The sequence below is a fragment of the Calidris pugnax genome, unplaced genomic scaffold (genome assembly GCF_001431845.1).
Source record: "Calidris pugnax isolate Ruff unplaced genomic scaffold, ASM143184v1 scaffold172, whole genome shotgun sequence".
NCBI lineage: Eukaryota > Metazoa > Chordata > Aves > Charadriiformes > Scolopacidae > Calidris > Calidris pugnax.
The window spans coordinates 296,530-322,028 of NW_015090897.1; the positions used below are offsets into that span (position 1 = coordinate 296,530).

General features: G+C 40.4%; 1 long non-coding RNA gene across 3 annotated transcripts in view; it reads left to right on the plus strand.

Annotated features, from left to right (window-relative positions):
* The window catches only part of LOC106891703, a 95,231-nt gene that overhangs the window by 15,442 nt on the left and 54,290 nt on the right, over window positions 1-25,499 (plus strand). For all 3 annotated transcript variants that reach the window (XR_001412764.1, XR_001412765.1, XR_001412766.1), the window contains exons 3-9: window positions 1,024-1,232; window positions 11,627-11,862; window positions 15,460-15,705; window positions 16,280-16,389; window positions 17,339-17,587; window positions 18,960-19,019; window positions 21,466-23,175. This is a non-coding gene — a long non-coding RNA (uncharacterized LOC106891703). The remainder of the gene's footprint in view (window positions 1-1,023; window positions 1,233-11,626; window positions 11,863-15,459; window positions 15,706-16,279; window positions 16,390-17,338; window positions 17,588-18,959; window positions 19,020-21,465; window positions 23,176-25,499) is intronic.

The following is a 25,499-nucleotide window of genomic DNA, read 5'->3' on the forward strand; positions in this document are numbered from 1 at the left end:
AGGGAGAAGTGACTAATGTCCCTTTTTAGTAGGGAGGGTTGCTTTTTCTTTTTTCCCTTGTGCTTTACTCTTTCAGGCACTAATTATTCTATAGCATAGTAAATGAATATGCTGTTGGGTCTCTAGATTTTCAGCAGTAATGAAGACTAAGAGTAAAAAGCCCTGATCTGAAACAAAGCCTAAATGATCCTTCCTACCAAAAGAGATATTAAAGGAAACAGGAGAAATCTAATAAATGAAATTGCTCCCATCTTCACCCTTGAAATGGCTAGCCTTAGATATAGTGTGCTCTGCGAAGCATCAGCATTCATGCCAGAGTAAACTGAATTAATAGTGCTGAAAAATGAATGATTTCACAGCAGAGATTTTGGGTTTTTTTCTACTGCAGTCTTTTTAAAAGAGAAAATGAAAATTCATGAACTTTCGGCTATGAATTGTTTTCTTTGTTATAGTATTTAACTTCACAAGGCCATCATTGTACGTGTCATTTCTGATGGATAAAATACTCCTGTGCAGCTGTACAACAATATAATTAAAAGTGTTTCCTACTTTTGATGGATAAATTACAGGAAGCATTTATGTGGTGAAACAACTGCATTAGCCATCATTTCTTTGTCTGGTATATTGCACTACAGAGCCTCATTATTCTATATATGCCATAGCATAAAATTGTGGGGAGAGAAATTATAATCAGGGTGAAATAGCTGATAGGTGTCCTTTTAGTTGTGACAATGGAGATGTCTTGAGGGGGTGGTATAATATTGTTTAGGAAGTAAAAGGTCTGTCTCCAGTTAGCTTTAAAGGAAGTTAATCTATTAAGAATCAAATTTTCAAATATGATTTTAGAGTGTGCCAAGATTTGAGATTTTCCTTTCTTGGGGAATCATGAATATTGTTAGTTTTAACCTTGAAAAGTCAATTATACAAGTCTATTGTTGAACAAACACCAAAACTTCCAGTTGAAATATTTGTATGGGTTTGCTTCGCATTAACCTGTGTTCTTTTTTATTCCACCACTCTCAGCAGGGTCCCAGCTACTCTGTGTTGTCGCCCATGCTCCATGAAGATGTGGCATGCATGAATCACAGCAGCAGTTCAGCACGTGTGGAGGCTCTGCCACAGGTGGGACGTCTTACCTTGGAGACCAGCAGGGGACGTGGGACACCTGGGACACGTTTCCTGAGAGACACCCAGCAGCTCGAGGGACCACACAAGTTCATGCTCCGTAACTGGTATGTGCCATGCAGACCCCTGTGAACTTGTTGGATTTACAGCGGGCTGGTTTGGGTTTTTTTTATTACGCCTTTTTCCCCCCATGAACGTCGAATTACCGTCACAGGAGACATAAAGCAAGGGCTCCCTGCTCACTTTTCATGAGGAATGCCTCCGAAAGGAAGGTGGGAGGGACGAAGGGACCGCCGCACTGTTGGCTCTGCACCATCAGCACAGGGGAAGAGCTTTATCGAATCTTTAGACTATATACAAAGTGTTACTTCAATTGCTAAAAACAATGAATTATGACAAAAGTGAAAAAGTTACACCTTACCTGCCTGAGTTTCCTGAATGTTTGTTTGAACCAGGAACACTGTCTGACGGTTGAGGTATTTCGCTTTAGTGATGGATATTTCTCTATCAACTACTTATTTTTATAGTCAGATCACTTCACTGACTGTGCAATTATAAAGTATGAAGATTTTAAAAAAAAATATTATGAAAGTTTCTACTTTTCTAATTTTTCAAAAGCTGATTTTGATTTTTTTTAATCTAAAATGATGAGCCCATGAAAGAAAAATTTTGGTAGGTTATTGGTGACATCAAGGGTTGAATGGAAAAGATTAAACTACCTCTACTCTGGTGGTCACTGTTTTGCCTGCTATAGTTGCAAAGAAAAATGTATGGAAGGCATTTTGATCATCAGTTGCTGGATCTATAAATGGTAAGCTATCTTTATGCTTCTGGGATCTTGATTTTATAGGATTAGGTCATTAAATTTAATGCCAAGTAGGATTCCACAACCTACACTTTTGTCAATTGGTCAATTTACGGTTCACCTTAAAATTTAGTCTTTATTTAAATACTATGTAAATATACACAGGGAGGAATGACCGCAGTAAGAGATTCCTTTTTCATTAAAAATGCAGCTCAGCACCTTGGTGATAAATGGTGACATTATGTATATGCCAATCCCTTCTGGAAAATTGGAGCGATTCTGGACTTTGCCAAGAATTTGACATGCCACCCTAAATGTTTAATCAGGGATGCTGTGACATTCACTGTTGCTTGTATAAATGTGTCAGTCTGATTTTTATTAAACCCCTTCAAAATGAAACAGAATCTCCTGGTGGAAAAAAAAAAAATCACGACTGAACCAAAGTAATGCTATTAACGTGTTTCTCAATGGATATGATATAAATAATCTAAAATTAACTGTGATCCTCACTTCACTGAGCACAAACTTCCCTAGTAAAAGTTTGGAATTGGAATAGAACTCAGAGGAGCGCTGTGTCAAATTAATGATCAGGAAGGAGGCTCACAGAGCATTAGCAGTCAGCCTCTGCCTGGGGTGAGACCAGGGAATAGATGCCATTCACTCATCTGAACTGAATTGCTATGATAGACTCTGTCCTTCAAAAGACCCAGAAGAACCGAGCGGGACTTCCCTCTGACTTCTGGAGTGGTTGATTCTATTCTGGGCGTGGAAAATACATATTGGATTTCAGATAAGGCCCCGAGAAGCCAACTAAAAGGAATCATTATTAATCTGTTGGTGCTGATGCTGCAGGTTAAAAGGGTTATGCAAGTTAGCACTTCCAATGCTGAAAATCCTTGCTTATGTGTATTGTCTCTCCATTTTTATATACCAGCTGATCTTGTTTAGTGAGGCTAGCTGCATCATTTAGGAGAACTGCACAGCATTTTGGTTTATGTGCATGAGTTAAATTTCACAACATGGAAAGTATTTTTATATGAATATTTCTTGTTCATAATGGTGCTTTTACTGTTTTTTCTTCAGATTGTTTCTTACATACATTTTGTCTGCTGTTTATGCGTCCTCTGGTGTTAAAAGAAAAAAGTAATTAGGTTCTATTTTGTCTTCAACAAGAGAAAAATGTTCTACTAATTCCAGCTCACCCGGGATTTAACAATTTCAATAAGAAATGGCACCCTATTCATTTTTTTTGCAAAATAATAAAGGTAGACACTAATACCGTGAACAGCAGTGGATTGTAAAGCTAATGACGTGCTCTTACCTAACCAACACAAGATTGCTGTATTTGTCAGAATTGTTCCCTAGCTGGAAAAGGGGTACAGGCACATTATATTCCAAAATGCAGATTGTGCTTAAAAAGAGGCATCGGGTGCTGTGGAGCTTTCATGGCTCCTGTAGATCCAAGGTTCTTTAGAGAAAGTTGGTGCTTGGCTTTTACAACCAAAATTCTGTGGCTTAAGGTAAAGGAAATCCCTGTTTCATTCCCTGTAGTCATGGTTCAGCAAGAATGATGTGATAGACATATGAAATGTATTATTTGTAAATGTAGTATACACAGTATAGTTTTGTAGTGTAATTGTAAAATAAAATATAATGGAATACCCAGATTTGTAGGAACACAAAATGTTTCCATCATTACAGAGGGCAAATTTCCATAGGAAGAAGGATTTGGGGGTTTTAAGAGACAGAAAAAAAACCCCAGCTTGTAACTTATCTTGTAAGTTAAGGTCTAGTAAGATACCAACTTTGTGTCTGGTAGATGGATCTGTAGTCGTACATACTCAGCCATCACCCTTGTTAGGTCCCTGGTCATCATTCTTGTATCAGCAGGAAGTAGTTGGTATATCCAGCAACCTACTGAAATGCTGGATTAAGCCAAAGAGAGAGAAATTAAAGAAGGAAAAAAAATAGTCTAATTGTTCTTAAAGTTTTAAGACTCCTTTTGCCATGTATCCGAAGCCCCGAATTTACTCACAAATGCTTTCTCTTCCTCTGTGCTTGAGAGAAGATTTCTGGAAATTATACTATGACAGTTCTAGAAAATAGCACCCTGCCTATTTGTTCTCCCCCTCCCCCTAAAATTTCCTGCCCCTCAGTTACCCTGGCATATGGTTAATTCATGGCTTCGGTCTGCATCATGACTGGGTGAAGGATGAGGAGACTTTAATGTAGATACTGAGGGCATTATACTGTTAAAGGTTGTTGGGATCCTTGGAAGAAAGCATATTGCTCCTCAAGAACTTCTTTTTTCCCCTTTCAGCACTTTTAATTATCTGTTTCTCTGTGTTTATATGTAAATGTCATTATTCTGGAGCTCACAAGTATTTCCAGGCAGCCATCTGAGTCATATGATCTCCTTGGGGAACCATGGAGGTATTTGACTATGGGAAAAATAATACTGATTTAGTGTCTGATGCTATCTTGTTTACTCCACTTGAAATATTTAGATTGTATTAACAGTAATGCTCCTTTTGGGCATTGATTGGCCTTTGATGACCAGTTAGGAAGAGGAGAAAAAAATGTAGGCTGACGTGAGACCATCTGTTCGCTGTCTGAAGGAGCCACCTCCCAGATCTTTTAACACAGAGAGAAAAAAACTCTGGATACAGAAATATTCCCACTAAAAGTGTGAGGAACAACAAGCCTACAAAGGGTATTTTTAAAAAAAAAAACATCAACAATGAGAAATCAGGTAGAGATATGAGTATTTATATCTTATATAAATTATTTATAATTTATAAATATTTAATTTTATATTAAGTCACAATTGAGTATGAGTATATATAGGGAGCAATGACATTAGAACTCCCTGCGATTTGATCAGTATGTTTAGCAGCACGGGAAAAGTAGCACTTATATTTTATATATTATAGAAGAGAAGGAACAGCAGGAGCATAAAATACAGAAATGGCTGGGGGAAATGGCCTTTTATTATAGTGCACAAAGTAATGTTTGTATTCTAGGATGAAATGGCAAACAAGTGGGAAGGGCTCTCAATCACACTAAAGACTAGGGCGATACAGGGTGGGCACGGCGTTCCCCAGGACAGCGGCGGCGCGGCGAAGCCGTGGAATCACAGCATCCTCTGGGGTCAGTCACACTGGCTAAAGGTGTGAGGAGAGCTTGTCCTGGTCTGGCACAGGCAGGTCGTCCATGACCTCAGTGTGCGGGGAAGGGAAGGGAGGTGGCCAAAGCTGTGGCGTTGCCCGAGGTGCCCTTTGTGGCAGAAGGACTCCTCGCCTCGGGGTAACGTATCTCTTACTTGATCCAGGCATCTCAGAAAGTACTTTGTTCTGTGATCGTATGGAGGGTTGTTTAGCTCATCATTTGTTTTGTGAAATGTTTTATTCTATAGCGTACCCATAGCAGTAACGGCCGTAACTGTAATGACGTTTTAATATCATGAGATTTCATTATAACAGTCTGCTTAGTCGGTTTTTGCTGATAAGTGAAATCATGGTGCCAGCTGTTCTGGTGGAATTACCGGGGCCATGTATTACTAAAAAGAAAATTAATATAGTCATTATTCTGGGGTGGTTTTTTTTTTCTGTTGAGTAGCACTTAGAGGCTCCGGTCAGGATTAGAGCCTCATTATAATAGATGATATAAACATTAAAGACAGCCTTACATGGCAAATACAACCTGCTGCTATTGTTTAGTTTAACGTTGAAACAAGCTGGGTTTTGTTTACGGGTTCAGGAAGAGAGGTCGTGTTTAAATAATGATGTTGTTCATGTTTAGCTAATGCAATTAATTCAGCCATCCAAAACCTGCGTAAAGACTAACAGATGTATGTCTGTAGATCTGAGATTACACTCAAAACTCTCAGAAATCTGTTCCACTCACCTTGTGCCCACAGCCCGAATACCGTTCTGCTCAGCGGGGGGGTGGGGGAATGGAAGGGAAACAAATTGTTCTCCATCACAAAACAATGAATACAATACAGTGAATACAGTAGCACCATTTTATTTACAGCATAGATGTTTATTTAATCAATTTATTGGTAGCAGCCTAGAGGAAATTGAACCAAGTTGAAAAAACTATAGCATTTCATCACATACTGGAAAAAAGAATGTGTACAGATACGTTGCAATTTATTGAAATTTCCTGTACTTTGAGATATATTGCATACTGCAGGGAAGATAATTTATCTTTATATCTTACATTATTATTGTATGTGTCAAATAGAATTTTTGTTTGTCATATTTCTAAAAAATATAGGCTCATTTAAGGAAAGCAGTCATCACTGTGTATGGATGTTTGTCATATTTATTTTAAAGTCTTAACCGTCACCTCGCCTTGATTTTTCTTGGAGTGGTAGAAAGAAATTGCCATGTTTCTGGCTGTTTAAAAGAGTGAAGAGCAGCAAGCAGGGCAGAGCGGTGACGGCCGGCACGCTCCAGCCTGGGCCACCAGCACCGTTTGGCCGCATTTTCTGTCTGGTGCTGCTGGCAGGTTCCTCAACAAAGACTCAAAACCCCACCAACTGTTGCACAGCCTGGAAACAGTGGTGTATGTATGGACCTCTCAAGGTGACATCATGACACGCGGCTTCTACACACCTCTCTTCTCTTTTAAAGAGAATTGCCGTGCCCGTAGGCATTTTTCTAGTTCTTGGTGAAAAAGCTGCATTAGATGTCATCATTTTTCAGTGTGATTTTTGCACACTAAAACAAACTTCGCAGTCATCAACCAGAACTGTTGAAGTAATTCCGATATCTTTAGCTCCGCTTCCTAAAAATAATTTTAAAATCACTAAATCCTGCCAAAATTAATCTATTCAGAAGTCTTTGGGAATGGGAAGCTTCAGAATTTTGATCAAATTTCACTTCATATAAAAAAATTCCATGCTGTTTATACTGTCCTTCAAGTTTAGCAATGACAAACCTTAAATAGCAAATGACTCCCTTTGATCATACTAGTATAATAAATACAAAGATGAGCAGTTCTGTTTCTTTTCAATTACTGGCTACAAGGACAGAAGCTTCAAGTTTATTGGGCTGGGGTCAGAAAGGTCCTTGAGGATCTAGTAACAAGTCAAGCAAATGACTGTTTTTCTGCTTTTTGCTTTTGTGAGAAACCTTGCATTTGGAAGAAAAAATACTGTTCAAGATTATATTATGGCTATCTTATTTTTATTTTTTTAACAAACAAAATGTTTAAAAATGAAGATGAGGAAATAGATTATTCTTTGCTCTTTTCATTTTGCATTCAATTGCATTTTTTCATATAATTAATTATTTTTTGAAAATACATTAAACTTTGAAATTATATCATTGCAAAAGCATTATGTCACACAGGAACAACAGTTAGCACTGATCACTTGGAAAAATAATGCAACTCATTTATATAAATTAATAGCCTAGAGGAACCCAAGAACCATAAAATAAATATCCATAATATTACAGCAGATAAATGTAGCTTCTGCAGAAATCACTTCCAGAGCTTAATTAGAAATGGTTATTTTTGAAAGAAATCTTGTGGTTTGAATTAATAAATGTAATACAATATTCAGACTAGGAGTTAAAAATATGTTTTCCTTTACCCTTTGAGACGGGACTTAAATGGGAAGGGAACAGACCCAGGGAATTGTTGTATTATTACTTAGTGGTGCATTAATACAATGTTATACCCAAAAAAGAACCTGCAGTGTAGGGATCTTTCTGCATTAATCTGTGGTCTGTGGTTTCACAGCGTATTTACAGAATGACCCCTGACATGTTGGTATTTCCCTCGCCATCTCTAGCGAGGAGCTGGCGGGTGCCGGAGTCCGTGTGGCCAGGACGGAGCACAGAATGTATGTTCCACAGTCAGTTGGGTTTTTTGACATTATCACATACTTTAAGCAGTCTGTCCACAAAAATGTTGGCTATTTTTGTTATATAACCTAAGACAAATACTAATAATGCCATTACAGATGATTTATTCATAGCCAAACAAATTAGCGTCATTTAGTAAAGTCAAAAATTGGAGTGCAGCATAGCAGATAAAAACCCAAGAGTGATACGTTGGCCTGTACCAGTCAGTCTTACTGGTGTTTTGCCAGCCTGTGTACTCCCGGCACTGTCAGAGAGCACACGTGCAAGAAGGTTTAGGTGAGCACGCCTCAACCTTCATCATTACCACACACACACTCGGGATTAGAGTAAATGTTTCAATTATAGAAAAATTCCATTTTGGGAACGTTGTGGTAGTTCTTGTTCACTGTAACAAGTTTGGGGGGTTTGCAAAGGTTAATAGTATGCAATGCACAGGTCAGTCAGAGCTCAGACGGGGAATAAATGAGACCCGTGTTGCACCTTAATGCTGATTGACTACAAGTGTTGTGGGGTAACTTCAGTTATACAAGTGTCCAACTTGTGGCCACCATTCTTCTGTCAATATTTGATGTTTTCCTCTTTTAGTTGCAGCTGATCCAGATGTTCCTCACCCTCTGTCATGACTCCTAACCCTGGGAATCGTCTCACAGTTGGTAACTGCAGCAGCGAATCTCAGAGATGCTTAACTTTGATCTTATCCAGCCAAAGAGCTTCTGTCTTTTCTTTCCTGATTTCCTGTGGTTCGGAGTTTAGGGTTGGGGTTTTGGTTTTGTTTGGGGTTTTGTTGGCTGTGGTTTTTTGAGGGAATAAGAACAGGGGGCAGAAAGGGAATCGGAGCAGTAAGTAAGCTTGTCTTGAATCACCTGATCTTCGATCCAGGTGTCCAGTTTGTTTGTTAAGGCACCTCATCCCTCTGGGATGCCCAGGCCATCAGAAACCTTAAGTCAATGTGATGAAATTTATTCTCCCAAAGCCTGAGCCCCGAGGTGCTCGTTTTCCACCTCGCTGAGCTGACTCAGACTCCAGCCGAGGTGTAGCACCGTCGCACTACACCCGGTTGGGTGACATGAACTGGGTCTATTTCACCCAGCCCTGGCCACCGCTGCTGCCGCTGCCCGGTGTGCCCTCCGTCCCGCTGCGGCTGCTGGGGGGCTGGGAAGACAGATGGCTCTGACGGTTTCTAAAACTCTGCCTTTTTATGGCAGGCGGGTAAAGGGATGTGCAAATCAAAGGGCTGCTGTCATTCCTGGCTGAAAGCCAAACAGCTTGGAACAATTCCGCAGAGAATTTGAATTGCTCGCTCCATCATCTATAGTGGAATAAGACTAATAGTCAAAATTTGTCTTAAGCGATCAAAAATTTATGCCATGGTCGGCTCAAAAGTGTTGGAGATGCATCTTAGGTATTAGGAGTTAAAATACCAGATTCGGATACTTCTGGCAACGTCTTTTCCTGGTGTTGCTATAATTTCAGCGGCAGCTGACAGCTGTAATAGGGATGGGTGAGTTATTGCAAATAACTTGCTTATCGTGTAGCTTTGCACTGGGAGAATATTTAGTGAAATTAGTGTCAGTTTTGGAGACAGTGAAACCCTTTGGCAAATACAGCAGGGAATTTGAACACTAACAAAGAAATAATACATATATCTTGCCCTCCTTGTCCCTGTACCATATAAACCTGAGGACTTTTGTATCAGGTAAGAGTAACTCTCCCATCTAATCTGAAAGAGATTTTAATAATTAGTTACAGAAGTATTGATATCTCTTCTGAAAATCTGATAGCAAATTGGCCAGAGCTACCATTTTCAGATAAACCTTTGACGTGTGCGTCCTTGACCAGTTCATATTTCCTGTTGTCAGTGAGTGGCCTGACAACCACACGATACAAAGGCACAGTTTTCTTCCATGTTTATTAAAGATTTTCTGTCCTTATTTTCTTTAGATATCAAAGTACAGCTTGGTCTTAAGTGGAGGAAAATGCCACTTGTCTTGGTTGCAGCTGGGGAGGTGCTGGCCAAGGAAAGGGAGACCAGAACCCCATCCCTGGAGGGGTTCAAGGCCAGGTTGGAGGGGGCTTGGAGCAACCTGGGCTGGTGGGAGGTGTCCCTGCCCAGGGCAGGGGGTGGCACTGGGGGGGCTTTAAGGTCCCTTCCAACCCAACCCTTTCTGTGATTCCATGATACCATCAGGACTCACCAGGAGGCTGCTGCCACCTTTGCCTTCATCTGTCAGAGCAAGTGTGGACCTACCCTGTTGTCTTTTTGGTGCATCAGCCTCCAGAGGGATGAAGCATCTCAATGAGCTTCAAAGGTCTTCCTCCTCTGCTCATGAGGAGAACTGGATAATGGCCTGTCCATTGGGCTGTAGCAGCCGCCAAGGATTACTCAGGCAAGGCAGAGGAATTTCCTTTTACCCGTCTTTTGAATGTGTCTGCCCACTCCTCTGTCCCAGTTTTCTGTCTCATCAGGACAGGAATTCAAGCTCTAAATTACAGTGAGATTAAGCATACAGTTTTCAGTTGTTTTGATTTTTTGTTAGTGTGGGTTTTTTTCTAAATGTATTGCAAAATGATTAATTAAATAAGGTTTGATTCTATTAATGTCAGGCACTCACTGTCAGACTTCCTGCTTTTCAGAATACCTTCAATGCTGATAAAAATTATTCTAGTGAAGGTTTGCTGAAATGTAAATTCCATATGTTTACTCCTGTATTTCAAACCTAAATGGTACAAGCGGTTTCCTTTTAACATTCACATTTATTCTGCGTTTATTTATAATCTGATGAGAACAAAAAAACATCTCAGTGTGAGTTGCCGTATCTTAAATAGCGGACAATGGAGCCAACATGTAAAACCGTCTATTAGCGTGTCAGTCAGAGTGTTATTGCACTCCCCAAAAATAGCAGGTCTACTTTGAACAAGGCTGTGATTTATGATTCAGAATCACAAAAACTCTCTTTTTGAGCCAGTAAAGAAGACATCTGGGAAGAGCAGATCTCAGCCTATTCAAACCTCAGAGATTTTACCATTTATAAATTCAAATTATCTGCTTTCAGCATTGAAATAGTGTTTCTGAATGACAAAAAGAACTGATCATTGGTGTACAACAGGCTGACTTAACCACGGGCTTCACTGGCGCTGTGCAAGAGAGGTTTTGTAAATGTGGTGTTAAGAGTAGCTGGTGGTTATCTCATATTTGGTGTGAGCAGGAAAATAAATTTAGATAAATATAGATGATAGTTCTTAGATGGCAGCTCCCTATAAATTTATGTCTAATATTAAAGAGTTATACTTCTGATAAAATTAAGGAACTATTGAAAGGCTATTGAATAGTAAAGGCTATTGAACTCAGATTTTAGATGGAGGTTTAAGAACCTTGGGGTTTGTCACATAGGGAACAAACAAAAGCAGCTGGAGGATCTTCACACACTGAAGGTCAATGTGGTTGATACTGAAGCTGCAGAAGCCAGAGCAGAAACCAGGTCACCACCATCTGGTGTTCACGAGGTCATCAGCTTCGGGTATGAAGTCTGGTGATGTTATTTTAAGCGCTCGTTTTGTGCTGAGCGTGAGATCTGGAATACGGATCCTGATTCCAGCACTTTTGAGGGCACAACTTGCATTGACTTCAGCTGAGCCAGGAAAACACCCAGGAAGTATTTTTGCATGTTGTTGCAAATATAGTGAGAAATGTAGGAGCCACACATTCTGAGATCTGGCTCAGTATATTTGAGCCTCTTCCCTCTCTTCTCTGCCTGAGCACGCCACAGAATTTCTGCCCATCCCTTTTAACATGATTGTTGTGCTGTCTTTTACACAGGGAAAAAAGAAGAAAGAGAAGTACGCAGAGACGTTGGTAACCCACTGTCAGACCGAGCTCCGGACTAGAATTTGTCAATGGAAGATGCTAGATCTTGTTCTGTTGGCTTTGCGGAGGATTTACCTGTGGAATCCAAGTGCTTGCACAACTCTGCTGAGAAGTTCCAGAGCTGACCTTCAGCATCACTCCTGAGCGACTGCTCGAGCTGCGCACCCTGAAACCTCCCCTGGCTTCAGGTAAGGGCAGGGGTCTTCTCTGGAAGAGGCTTGCCCAGTGGTGGTGAGTGATGCCGTGGATTCTTTATGTGAGCAAATGGACACTGAGTGTACATAATTGCATTTCCTTAGTATCATTTACTTAAGTTCAAAATGTGTAATTCACTTAGTATTTTATAAATTCTTATTTTGGAGTTGGGCCAGAAATTAGAACAAAAATTGAAATGACCATAATATTATTTTTTTTAATATGGAGTGCGCATATAAATGGAAGGAACCAAATCAAGACGTGATTCAGACTCATTATAAATAGCAGCTTAACACTGAAATGTGCTGATATGAAAAAAAATAAGTGCAGGATTAATTATAAAGAAAAATAAAGTGAACACATGCAATAAACTAATTAAATGTGAACTTATTCATAGAAAAAGAATGTTTACCCTGTCCAGAGATAGATTTAAGGTCTACTGATAATTAGAAAATCCTGCTAATAGTACTACAGGACATTAAAAATTCCTATACAATATTTCATCAAATGATAGGGTTTGAAATACAGGAAACTGCACGCACTTTTCATTCCTTTTAGTACCATGTGCTTCAGCAGTTTTTAGATACACTGCCTTCTAGAAAGCTATATCTTCTGGATGGCACTGGCCTCGCAATATTTCTGCTCTACTCTAGTTCTCCTGTAACAGATTGGATTTGGTATTGAAACCCTTCCAGGTGATTTGGGGAATTTACGCCTCTTGCACCAAATGGAAATTAACTTGTTACATGAACAAAATTCAGCAGGACAACAAATTACTACAACAAATATTCACCTGTTCTGCTCTAAGTGTCCATCCTTGGAGACTTCTGATGTGTAGTTTGTGGGAAATGCTAACTTTACATGAAGAAGAAGAAATTTAGAGTTACACCAGAGGTTGTGTGTCAGTAGTACAGAGAGTAGAACAGCCAGTCCGAGGGCTCATTGCGGGGCCAACGGGGAAAATACAGCCAAGTCAGAAAATCGTCACAAGTTTTGCAAAGGTATGGAGTTGTAGCCTTTCTTGCTAGACCCGGGTTTGCTTTGGCACCACGCTGTGATGTGCTGCTGCTCTGTGTGCGGTGCGTTCAGATGGCACAACGTGCCTGTTTCTCCTGTTCCCGCACTCGGTGCTCAAGGACACCTTGGATCAATCATCTCTGCACATCTAGCATCTTTGAGAAGGGTTCCCAGACTACTACAGGGCCACGTTTTTGCTATTGTTCTCATTTTCAGTTTTCAGTAACATCCATAGAGCTTGGCCAGTAGAATTATCAGAACAACAGAAGGATTTTTTTATCTAATTTTAATTACAGTTGTAGTCGTCTTTATTATATCTGCAGATTGGTGGCTGAAATAGGGAAGGTCCTGAACTGAAATGTTGATTCCAAGTACTCTGAAGCTTTTCAAATGGGTGACGTAGAGATTCAAATTTTGTGTTTGTCATGAGATTCTAGTTAAAAGGTAATTATTCCTGCCATAATTACTGTTAATCCCAAACTTTTAAGTATAATTCAGCCCTGAAGTCTCCTCCATAGTAAAGACGTGCGGCCTGCCATGATGAAATGAATATGCAAACAGTGGTTCAAGAACAGTAACAGTCCTTTATTAGCCAACATTTCTACTCCGGAGGCTTCTTGGCAGCGTTTGCAAAGCCCTGCTCCAGCTGAAGCCCAGCTCCCACAGGAAGGATGGGGCCGTTTGGGGCAGATCTGCAGTAAATGGGGTCTCTGAGAGGTGTCGGGGCGCTGGAGGGGCACGGGCAGGGTGGGGGGGGCCATGGCCTCCCCTCCCGTCCCTTCTGCCAGCGGGAGGGACCAAAGGCTGTTCTATCAGTGCGTGGAGCCGGGTCTCGCTGTAGATGAGAGATGGGAAGTGGTCTCTAAACACATCTACTACAGTAATTCCTGAGCTCTTCTTGTTTCAAAGAAGGATGGATTATTTTTTATTATATTTTTTTTTCCCTCATCTGTGTACTCTGTATTCAGCTACCTATTTCAGGAACAGGTAAGGACCTTGTGAAATGAAATAATCTCTACTTTTTCTTCCATGTTATGTTTTACCCATTAGAGCTCTTTTCTTCCTTTGTTTTCTTGTGCTTTTCTTTCTTATTAAGGGTTATTTCCATTTGCATTTATCTTCAGGCCAAAGCCAAGACCCGCTGATTAGGAGTGTTTTTGTGGGTTTCAGAGACACCAGTTTTTTTAAATCCCTGAGACAGCACCACTTACAGAGAGTGTTCTGGACCCTTTATGATGTGACATTATGGTGAATTTTATAATTGTTTACTGCCGCCTATGGTGCTAATAAATGCATCTCTAATAGGAATAGAGAATAGAATACTCTTAGTTACAGATGAATATTCCTCTCTAATGATAATAAACAATAAAATGCTCTTAGGAATAGAGGAATATTCCTCTCTAATAGGAATAGAGAATAGAATACTTTAGGAACAGAGGATAGAATACTTTTATTCCTAAAATGTCGATTACTGTAAGTGATTCAGAAATCCTAATGAATAGCTATGTATAAGGAAGTCATTTTGAAAGTGAGCTTTTGGAGTGCATGAAAACACAAAGAAATGCAGCTTGCTTAGGAGGTGCTGATGAGATCAAACAAGTCCAGCAGAAAATGGAGCTCTTGGACTTGACAGGAATAATTTTGTTAAGTGTGAGCAGATATGACTCCCAAAAAGAGTAAGCATCCAAATAAGAGGCAGTTAATCTTACAATAAAACAGTGCTTGAAGCATTTGCAAACATTCATCAAATCCTTTCCGTAGGAGCAAGGAATATTTTAGGCGAGATTGTGACTGTGGGTTCTGGCAGGATTCGGGTTATGAATACAGATGGCCTCTAAGTAGATGGCTGATGGGGGCAGGTCGGAGGATGCCTTCGGACCAGCACTGGGAGGGTGTGTGTGTGTGCACCCACAGCTGGGGCAGCACAGGAGGGCTGAGGGGGCCGCTGGCTGCTGCTGGGTGGGAGCTTTCCCACGGCCAGGCTTAAATGCAGAACTTTGGCTCATACAATATCCTGGTGGAGGTACCACAGCTCAGATCTTCATTCCCATGCGTTTCTTCCCTGGGTTCATTTCTTTGGGAGAATTTATTTCTTGTCTGGGCCCAGTTCTAGAATATCCTTTTCCTCTCAAACTCTCAATGAGCCTCCTGTTTCACTTGTCTTCTAGGTAAAAACTTCCTTCAATATTTCAGGAGTCCTCCAGTGTTTCTGCTGTCCTGTTAAACTCCGGGTGCTGGGGAGGTTGGAGTTTACTTTTTGTCTGGTTTTTTGGGGTGGGTTTGCTTCAGTAAAAATGTAAGCCTTTTTTGCTGCAGGATTTTTTGAAGTTTTCCCCAGAGTGTCTGAGTAAAGTCTTCCAAACAGCTTCTGGCTTCTTTCTCTTCTTTCTCAGCTCTGTACACAACGCACACAAAAGTTTCTCTCTCCACTTTTTTTTCCCCTCTGTGGAAAGAAAACCTTCAGAAAGGCTGCCTTTCCCCTTGCTTGCTATCTAGTTGTCTCAAACACTCTTTTATTTGAAGTATTCAGGTAGTGCTGAGTGAAAGGTATTTATTTTTTCATTTGCTTGCAGGTAAGACTGGATTATCGCATGATGCCTTGCATTAGAATTGGAGCTATAAAGGATGCTGCTGCCTGCACGCTGAGCCCTGTGTGCTGAGATGCCTGAGGATATGATGTGCCTGATGTGCCAACCCTTCTGAGCTCCTCTTGCACGTCGCCTTCCCTCTGCTGTCCCCAGCCCCGGCAGGAGCCCAGGAAACCCCTCGTGGTGTGAGCATCAGCAATGCCACGGCACCGTCTTCAGGCTCCGGGACCGGTACTGGTCAACGTGATCTTTTAATTGCCCACCTGTAGCTGGGAATTAACACAGACAAGAATTGCACCTGCTGGTTTATACTGTGAAATGAAGGCAGGAGCATTTGAACTGCCAGCGACTGAAATACAAACGGTTCTCTGTTATGCCTGTAGGTTTTACTGGCAGGGGTGTGCTGTCAGTTCCACAACACCACCGCCGTGCTGACTGCTGTGTACATGTCCAGGGGTTAAACCCGTGTTTAAAACATCCCCAGCGAGACTCAGTACACCGGCATAGAGATTTCTCGCATCACCTTTCCCAGAAGAGTGGATTTTGGTGGGTGGGTACACCTAAAAATGCTCCGTGGTGAACACCTGGTTTGATGAAAGATTATTTGTTCCATAAAGTTTACATAGTCATTATTAGTCATTTTGCTCTCTTAGAGGCTGCTGTTTAGCAGACGGCGTGCAGTCAGGCAGGTTTACCTGGTGCTACTTGCAAACCAAGCAGGGGTTGGGTACCAGCTGCCGTGACGAGTGCCACGGGGTTTGTTTCCTTCTGGGCTCCTCCTGACCTGTGTCTGCTTTTGTTCCAGGCTCTGCTGTCACCCATCTCTTCAGAGTGTGCTTAAGGCACCCAAACTGCTGGTACCAAGGCGAGCACAGCTCTACCTCACCCGGAATTTTACTCTCAGCCCCATTATTGGTAACACTTCATATATATTTGGTATTCTGAAAATGGTGAAAAAAGTCATGAAGTTTACAGATGGAGAGGGAGCACTGGAGTTTTCATAGAAGTATTCAACACATTTTATACCCCAAATTAATAGCTGATAATCAAATTATGTCACTGTATTCATTTTTAGTAAAATTTATTAAACAGTGTAATATTTCTAAAATACTAATCAAGTATAGAATGTTGTTCAGACATCAGATTTTTTCAGAAAGGAAGATAACTGACTGCAGACACTTCTGGTAACACGGTAAAAAAAAAATAAATCCCATTATCAGTGGAAGAAGGAAACAAATCCTACAGGAACATTTAATCTTTCCTTTTGTATACACAAGGAAAGAACCCATACGGCTTTAATCTGGGGTTGTATTGGTTTCAGCTTGCTCCAGTGATAGATAAGGATGTGATTATTTGTGACAAATATGAATTTCCTGTAGGTATTTTATATAAAAACATAGAGAATTGGCAAGAAACTTAATAGTCGTTCAGGCTGGAAGTTTAATCTGTGTCTGAAGCGCGTTGGGCTCGGTGGGAGTGCACCCCGCGTGGCCCTCAAGGAGATGCAGTGATTTTCTGCACAGCTTATGGTGTCCCCACAGTAAGCACGAGAAATGCTCCGTTTGAGCAGGAGACTTACCTGAGTGTTAAAGATCCCTTTCCAGGCATTGCCTCTGGATTTCTAACTGCCCGACCCTCTTCGTTATGAAGAATATATGAGACATCAGGAAGTCTATATTTTAATAAAGAAACAGAAAGGAAAGGAGGAAAAGCATCCAATTAAAATTCCTGTGGGAAACGGCTTCTTCCCCATAAGCACACGCGCACACACGTGCACCCAGCCTCCCCCTCTCTCCAGTGCAGAACGCTTCAGTGGTTTGGGGCTCTCTCCTCTATAAACTGACCGATTTTTTTGTTCTATCAGGTGTTCCGACACGTGTTGGCTGGACAGTTGCTGTAGGACAGATCAAGCAGTTCTTGTCTGAAAATCTGGAGTCCAGTGTAACCAAGTGGAAAGTGAAGATATTTGGTGACGTAGAAATATTTTTAACAGGGAAATGCAGCTGAAAAACTGAGAGCTTTTCATGAGGTCTCAAATGACTGTAGCCCAGTCTTCTTCCAGAAAAAAATGGTCATCACCTGCAAAGCTTTCCCAGAGAGATGGGATGAGAAGGTAAGGTAAAGAGAATAGAAATACATTTTGCATGTTGATTAAGTTTATTTGTGAAGCATTGTATGTGACATTAACTGACACGTTAAAGCTCTCAAATGTGGCATCATCAGGCATTCCCAAGACTTATGGTTAGTGATTGTGGCCTAAAATATCCTTGAACTGAGCAATTTTGCTGTTGTTTTCATTTTGGTATTTTCTGAAACTATCCACCATCTTCAGTCTGAAGTAAAGCTCTAATTTTGAACTGCTGTTGCTTATTCACAGTAATTTTCAACTCTTTTTGGCTTTTTCCTTGTGTATGATAGCTTGCCCTTGAAAAATAGCTGTCTGCAACCAGGAGGTTCTACTGAAGCTGGAAATTGTCAATGAAAATTTGAACTGGGAAACAGTGGCTGGTGGTTTGGAGCGTCAGTTGAACAGTGTTCATCATGGTCCCAAGTTATAAACCCAAATCAAACATTTTGCGAAATTTCTCTCAAGAATAGTTGCACAAACCTAGTTGTGCTGTGTAAAATTCAGCTCAGTCACCCAAACCTCTGGTGATCTTTCAGTTGAGTTCAGGTGACACACAAATTGATGCCTTTATATATACACTCTGTGTAACCTGTGTTTCCTTTTGTAAAGATACTTTTAAAGATTAAATATTTTGTGAAAGATAACTGCCCACATGCAAGGTGATTGTAACAGTTAGAAAAGTTAAACTGTAGTATCTATTTAGTAATAAGGGTAAACTTTATTAAGAAAAATAAGTCTTTTATAATTAGAAGTAATCAATGTACTTTATGTAACCTGGCAGCAAATGACTGTGCACCCACAGGGCTACTTAGGTTCAAAACCAATTTGGTAATCTTCCAACTGGAAATTACAATAAATTAAGGTCATTTCTCCGAGGAATGACGTAAACACTTAAGTAATGGAGCTCCTCTCTTTATGTTGAATCGCATAAGTAAAATTAGAGCCTTCTTAATTACATCTATTGTTGAATGTTTCGATCGGGCATTTAAATACCTGCAGTGGGGCTCACAATCACATTTTTCCTTGCTAAGCTGGAAGCATTAAACCCCCAAGCAATCAGCGCAGGCATATCTGTTCCGCACAAAAGGCAGCAGGAGAAAACAGGCTAACTAGTTAAGCTAACAAAAAAAAAAATAAAAATCCCAGCCCTACAAATTGTGGTTTTTTTCCATTTCAAATTAAAGTGTATGTTGCCCTCTATTATATTTTTACACATTGCCATTAAAAAACTATTATTGGTTGCTCATAGTGGCTTGCAGTTTGCGGTTTGTTCTTCAAGAGATATAAGGCTATAGGAAATCAGGGTAAGTAGGCACTTTCCCTTCTTGTTTCTCCACATCTCCATCCAATTTTGCAGGAAATACTTCTCTTCAGAGGGGAGCCTGATCACCGTACAGTATTGTGTGGCACCATACAGGTGGGTTGTCTTTAGTTTTCTTTGAACTCCTAAATGATGGTAGGTAAATAATGTCATTTTCTAGCTTGACTACATGGAAAAACTCCTTTTGGTATGCAGAATTAGCTTCTTGGCATTTTTTATTGATGTCTTCTTTAATCAAATACCAAAGTTATTCGGTGACTCAAACCTAGATGTCTGAAATGGATATTTAGCCAGAGTCCTTGATGCGCTTTCCAGGTCTCACTCCTGGTGGCCTGGCCCTGATTTGGGGACTCGCAGGGGCTTTCTTGCAGCAGCGCTGCCCCGAGCGCGATGGCTGAGCCTGGGGACCCCCTGTGCCAGCCGTGGGGGTCTGGGGGGGAGTCTCTGCTCTTCGCTTGACTCATTGCCCTCCTCAGTTCTGCACTCCACCATCTCTCGTTTTCCTGCCTTATTTAAGACAGTAAGGCCAGAAAATGCATTCTCATGAGGCTTGGGGAGGTAGAAAGGAGAGACAATTCTGCACTGAGCAGATGGGAAGGTACAGATGCAGCAGGATTTAATTCAGGCCATTAGGTCTTGTGAGCAAGAGACACTGAGTTTACAAACACCTGGGAATTTCATGTTTGTCATGTTTAGACTTCTTTTACCCATTCAGATACACTGATAGGCAGGAAGTTGACTCAAGAAATGCAAAGGAGGACTATATTCGGGTGCATTAGCTGAAAAAGCCTGTGCAAACTGTAGTTGATGTTGACAAGTGAACTGTGGAGTCTGTGTTTTATTGAATTTTGTTCAGTTCAATAATGTAGGAAAATGACAGGAGGAAATGTATTAAACTTATACATATGGATGTGAATGTCATGCATGAACATTCTGGACATAAAAAACATCATCATGACATAAAAATCATCTTTCTCAGATAATAGTGTTTGATGTTGTTCTCAGAAGTACTTCTATAAGCAGATAGTATTAATAAAACAATAGAACCGAATTTTAACAGGAATTTTATTTCTGTTCATGAATATGCATTCAGGTATCTTCTGCCCCTGGGCTAGAAATCCATGATTTTCAATGCCTGCGTAGCATGACCGAAGTCCCAGGTAGTCAGTTAAAAAGCCTGTTACTCAGAACAACATATGAGTAAGCCCAGACCTCCTACAAGGATACGAGTCTATATTGTTATCAGTCACATTCAGTTTCCTGCAGACAAAATTGGATGTTTCTGAACAGTAATTATGCTTTTGCAATACGTTATAATTGGACAAATAAAGTTCAAAATGTTCTCCTTTGTATATTTTGCGGAACCAGAACAGTGGTGGCTGAGAGATATTAAAAATACATGAAATCAATTTCTCTTGCTTCTTTCACATGGCAGTTTGTCTTTCAATGTATATTTATAATTAGACTTTGTGAGTATGTAAATGATGCAATGAGTGACAAAATGTTCGCTTTTTAAAGACATGCTTTTATTACAGTAATGTTTAACCAGTTAAAATGATTTTTTAAATCTTCCTTTCCTCTGTACAATAACAAACCAAAAAAAATAAGATGAGATGCACTTCAGCCTTGCTTAGCAATTAAAAATTTTAAAAATACTTATACTATTACTATGTATCATTATTAGTGCACGAGACGTGGCATTTTCAGAAAATGGAGGGAAAAAAAGACTAAATCCATTCATTGTGCAAAGATGATAAAGGACTCCAAATTTACTTAATCCTTGCTCAAGGGTTTGCCAAGTCACTCTTCATTTTATCTTGCTTCATTGAAACTAAAAAACATTTGCCATTGGCTTCAGCAGAAACCAGAATTTTTCCCTGTCAAGTGCGAGTAATATAGAGATTTCATTTATTTTCTCAATAGGGTGCTTACTAAAAACCTACTAAATTGTAGGTTTCTTAGTAGTGAGCTGTGCTTGGCTGAGAGACGGGTCCTATTCCCAGCCAGAGACAGAGACAAAGATGGGCTTGACCTTAAGGAGATGCTTTGTAACGTGGCCAGGGGCCACGGCACAGGTCGTCTCACTTCGATCTCAGTGAGGACTGGATCGGCCTCTGTCCTCATTATCAGGATTTTGTGGGAATGCTCAAGTATAATCAAATTTTTAAAAAGTGTTTTTGCTTATTACACGCTGGTTGGCTGAGACCCAGCATCCCCTGCCTAAAGGGTTGGTTTAGCATCCAAGCTGCAGATCACGAAGATCGTTTTAAAATTCTGCCAATAAACTGAAGGAAAGGTTAGAATGCTGGTTCTATTTTTCCCCTCCTTTCAGTATTTCACTACTAAAGTGCTCCTGCCAGAAACAGCCTTTCCCCTGGGCTCCTGTGAACGCCCCCACTTTGGGACAGGTCTTTTCCCTTTTGAAAGGCAGAAGAAAAAAAAACTCTAGAAGATCTCAGAAGGACCTGAATACCCCTGCTGGCTCTGCATATCATGAAGTGTAAAGCCTCGCTTTAACCCTCTGTTGGCACTTCTGTTGCAGCAGCACCTGCAGCGTGCCTTTGGTCAGCGTGGCAGACCCTGCACCCTACGGAGCAACTCCCTCCAACCTCCAGGAGCTGCTGATCATCAGGTCCTGCTCGTGGGAGAGGTCCCAGTGGCCAAAGGGAGCACGGGAAAGCCTAAAGAAAAAGCCCATCATAGCCAAACTTGTGGACTTTTGATGGTGGAATTGTAAAAGCAACAAGCAGTGCTGGCAGCAGGATGGAAGGAACGTTTCAAGCTGCTTTTGTTAGTTTATAGCAGGGATCCCATCAGCAGTGTCCAAATGCCAGCCAGCAGAGCAGAGTCAGAGCGCTTTCAGCAATTTCATTATAAACCCTGCTACTGAGAAATTTATAAGACTGCTATAAAACTTCACTCAAGGCTGATCAGTGCCAGAGAACATTCCTTTTCCACTAAAAAATAACATGCGGCTGCTGTTTATAAATGATAGGGTTGCGAAAGTGGAGAGAGAGAGGCAGATTTTCAAAGGCATAAATTGGGGTTGGATACCCATTCTCTGCTTCTTGGAATATCGGTCAATAAATTCAAAACAAAAGAGATGAGGCAAAAAAACTTTTACAGAGTTCCTGTGTAGCAAAGCATAAATTTTGATGAATAGGAGGAAGTAATGATGGAAATTTGCCTGCATAAATTTTTTTCCCCCTCAACAGGCTATTTTTTTTTCCCTACTCTGTCTTTTAAAATTATAATTAGATTTTGGATTATGTTCTTTTGGTGATTGAAACTTTAAAAGGACAAGTTGCTAGAGTTTCAAAATTATCTTCTATAACTTCTCCTTCATATAATTTTATACCTGCCCATATTGTCATTTTAACAGCTTCCTGCTGTGATAAATTATAATGACCATCTGCCCATGATCACCTGTCAGCTATAAAATATTGCAATATACATTTTGAAATTGGACAAATTAATCTTTGCCTGATAGACTTTTCCACTGTCTTATTTCTTATATACCTCTGTAATATTTCTTCTTCTAAATTTGGCTGCCTTCTAATTAATAAAATTAAATAAGAGGAGTTAGACAAAGGAAATTAAATTCCAAGTTGCTAAAGGACAAAGAGTTTGAGTAACACACACAAAAAGTATGACAAACCTGTGTTCCTGTAGCACCTCTTTTCCTCAAGGTTTTACAGGCAATACAGCTTGTGACATCTCTTACTGTCTGTCTCCTTCACTGTGCATAGCGAGTAGGTATGGTGTGATTAACAGGATGGATTTGCTGAGTGCAGTTCCTGCTCGACACAAAGAAAGAAAAGATGTGACCAGAAGGAAAAGGCGATTTGCAGGAGAAGGACTTTCTGCCCATTTTTCTACACTAAAGTGGACGACTGAAAAATAACTCTCCAAACAACTCCGCAGTTTCCAACTTCCCTTCCTTTCTCTGTCGCTCCCCGAGGCAGTGGAAGGTGGAGGGAAGGCCACCAGTGGCAGACAGGCTGGTAAAGAGGGGTCAGGGCAAACATGTCTCTGGTGAAGCCATCTGGGTCCTGGGAACACCAGGAGAGGGCCGGGGGGGTGGCAGGACAAACTACATCTAGATCCTTGACATGTCTTAAAACATCCTTCAGTTGCAGTTAAGCCTCAGCCAGCTCAGAGTTGAAGACAGCCTTGTTCTCCTCTCACCTCGGGTGGCCCTTGGCTCAGAAATCTGCACTGATTTTACAAAGGAAGAAGGGACCTGTTACAGGTGGGAGGTACGTTTTTTTTTCAAATCTAGCGTTGTGGTGTTATTTCCCTGTTTCCAGATATCTGTTGCTATACTTGCGTAAGGAATAAAGAAAAAATAACATTGTTGGATTTTCCTATACAAATGGTTCATCGTTTCGTATATACATATACATACATAAAAAAATGTTGTATATACTGTGTGTCGGGATGTTTTGTTGTGACATGGAAAGTTTGCTTTTTGTAGTAGCACATGATGGCAGGAATTTTTCCCCCCATATATGACCTGGCACTGAAATATGAGGCGTATGATTTTGCAGGAGAATAACAGTTTTAGCTATATTACATGTTTAAAATCCCAACTGAACGTAATATAACTTTACTATCTCGTTTCTCCTGAGGCATCAACACCATTTATCACCACTACTGCCATCTGGCATGTCTGAACTATCATGATCAGCATTTTATGTAGAAATGAAAGCATTCAATATGGTCTCTCTTCTCTAATGCTCGGAGGTCAGATACAAGACTGCTGGAGGCAGTGGAGATGCATTTTTATCACACACTTGAGAGACATCCGTTTGACATATTTTATGGTTTTCTAGGTTAAGACCAGCCAAGCTTTTTCTTACTTGCACTGACCTGGCATGGGGTCATTTGCTGTAATAACAATCTGAGATTAATTCAGATGAGTTTCATTGTACTGCGGTGTGAAAAGTTTGGCACACGCAGCCAAATATTTGGGGGCTGAAAGCCAAATTTCTGGCACATTTTTTACAGAGCTTGGATGAAAGGCAATGGAATCCTTGCCCAGCTGTGTTCTCCCTAAGGAAAGGCTGCATGAGGTTTGCTCAGCTGAGGTCTTTGTGAAGAGGTGTTGGTTGCTCTCCTTTCCTCACTGAGGACTCATGGAATGTGAGCTGATGACTTAGTTAAGAGTATCTTGTAATTTAGGTTTAAAACTTCAATACCAGTGTGTAAAAATATATGGCTGTTCCTTTTTACACCGCAAATTCATGAGTCTCTGTCAATTCCTAAGCCTCAGTAATCCATCATGCGAGGAGCAGTGTTACCACAAATATGTTTTATCGTCAGCCCCTCCACAGCCGTTTGTGATCATTTTAAGATAGAGGAGGAATTCTGGAATACAATATTGGGTCTGCAACTCTCCACAGATCACACCACAATCCTTAATTTCTTTAGAGTTCGTACTAACGATATATATCTACTTAAAAAATTTCAAACTCCATTTTTCAGTGTTCCATTAGAATAAACGAATAGGTTTTGTTGACATTATACAAGTCATGAAAAACACAGGTAAATTTGGTATGGCCAGGACGTGGTGAGTACGCAGGAGGTTTTGGGTATGTATGAAAATTTATTCCAAGCATTTCCTTTTATTAGCCAGTTGTGACTGAATTGTCTCATGCTTTTTTTTTTTTTTTGGTTGGGTAATATTATGTTAAGGCAAAAAAACCTTCCAAAAATTGTCATTTACTAAGATTAAAGAGCCAACACTTGATGGTAAGCACTGTGAGGTAGCCAGGAGAGGGCAAGTTATCTCTGTAGGCTTCTTTTTTTCTTTTGCTCATAAAATCTACTCGTTGTCATTCACAGTGGTTCTAAAAAAAAAAAAAGAAAAAGGTTGTAGGTTGTCCATGCTTATTGATTTTCAGTAATTCTACATGAAATCCACTGAGCAGCAGATAAAGGGTCAAATTCTAATACAACAGCTCGTGCTTTACTCTGCTATTGATATTGCACTGCTGCAAAAAAAGTGTGGTGTATGATACTATGCTACATGAATAAGACTAGAATCTGCCTCCACGTTGTTTGTTTTAAAACCATAATCTCATAAATACAGAAGGGTAAAAATTACTTGATGGAAATTGTAACATAAAACCACACGCCCTACCAGTGAAATTTGTTCATTTTTTATTACCCTTACTTATTCCACGCATGAGATGCTGGCCTTTTGAAAAACAAACAGATAATTTCCATGGCAAGGTGTTTTTTAGATGTTTCCTAGATGAGAACCACCAGCAGTTATCTGCAATTTCTGGTGTACTCACAGTGTCTGCCCTGTGTAGAACACTAGTAGTCCCTCCTTCAAATGTGGTGGTGTGATCCTGCCACTGCTTTTGGTGCCAGTGCTTTTCTACGGTCGTGTTTCAGGGGACTTTCAGTTTAATAAATCGTGAACATTTTGTCAGGAATTTCTGTTATTTCAAGGGCCAACACATAATCAAGGCTTGGAAGAATTCCTCAGGAACTTTCCTAAATTCAAGAAGTAGTTTCTAATTCTGAAATATGTTTAAACTCCTGGGGGAAGCCTGTGTGGAAAAC